The 1,090-nt window shown below is 33.0% G+C and overlaps 1 protein-coding gene across 1 annotated transcript in view; it reads right to left on the bottom strand.

The window, feature by feature from the left end:
- lrrc41 (leucine rich repeat containing 41) overlaps nucleotides 1–1,090 on the bottom strand; it is a 7,791-nt gene that overhangs the window by 2,565 nt on the left and 4,136 nt on the right. The gene's annotated exons all lie outside the window — the stretch shown is intronic.

Below are 1,090 nucleotides of genomic sequence, written 5' to 3'. Positions count from 1 at the left end.
ATGTGAATGTTTAAATTGTATATATATTTAAACAATTTAAACATTCACATATTTTGCCATTTATTCTTAAATATATATATAGATATATATGCAGATTTAAGGAAAAAATGGCAAAATATCTATCTATCTATCTGATAAACTGGAGCCTATCAACATCTCATCTGTACAACAATATCTCAACAGTACAATTCATATGGATTTAGTTAAAAAAAAAGCTGTTTGTCTCAGCTCTCAGCTCAGGAGATCATCACCTCTGTTTTCAGTGACACGCGGCTGCGGTCTGCATGCGTTTGTGTCGGCAGGCGGGCAGATCTCCAGACACAGGCTCTGTAGGGTCGGACAGGCTCTCAGCACGCTCATCAAGTGTGTGTGACCGCTGACGTGACTTACACTGAGAGCCGTCAGAGAGCAGCCGGGGTCCAGAAACAACTGTCTGAGAGACTCCACCAACACGGACATCTCCTGCTCACTAATGAGCCCTGCTTTGACACACAAACACACTTCCTGCATTCAGAGACGCCCATGTTCAACAAGTAAACTATATACTAATCATTTAAAAAATAATAATAAATAAAATAATATAAGTTTGGGGTCTGAATGATTTTATGTTTTTGAAAGAAGTCTCTTTTGCTCATCCAGGCTGTATTTGTGTGATTACAAATGCAGTAAAAACAGTAATATTGTAAAATATTATTGTAATTTAAGATAACGGTTTTCTATTTGAATATATTTTAAGATGTAGTGCTTAAAGCTGAATTTTCAGCATCATTACTCCAGTCTTCAGTGTCACACAATCCTTCAGAAATCATTCTAATATGCTGATTTACTGCTCCAGAAACATTTCTGATTATTATAAGTGTTGAAAACAGCTGTGTTTTAATGATTTAAGTCAATTGTGCTTAATCATTTTGTGGAAAGCATGATACATTTTTTTTTTCAAGTTTAAAAGACAGCATTTATTTGAAAAAAAAAAATCGTTTGTAACATTATAAATGTCTTTACTGTCACTTTTGATCAATGTAATACATCCTTGTTGAATAAAAGTAAAAATAAAACAATAATAATAATAATACAAAATTAAATTAAATAT

The sequence above is a fragment of the Sinocyclocheilus anshuiensis genome, unplaced genomic scaffold, assembly GCF_001515605.1.
Source record: "Sinocyclocheilus anshuiensis isolate Anshui unplaced genomic scaffold, SAMN03320099.WGS_v1.1 scaffold958, whole genome shotgun sequence".
NCBI classification, from domain to species: Eukaryota; Metazoa; Chordata; class Actinopteri; order Cypriniformes; family Cyprinidae; genus Sinocyclocheilus; species Sinocyclocheilus anshuiensis.
The sequence above is the reverse complement of the archived record's forward strand: the minus strand, read 5'-3'. Positions and strand labels throughout refer to the sequence as shown.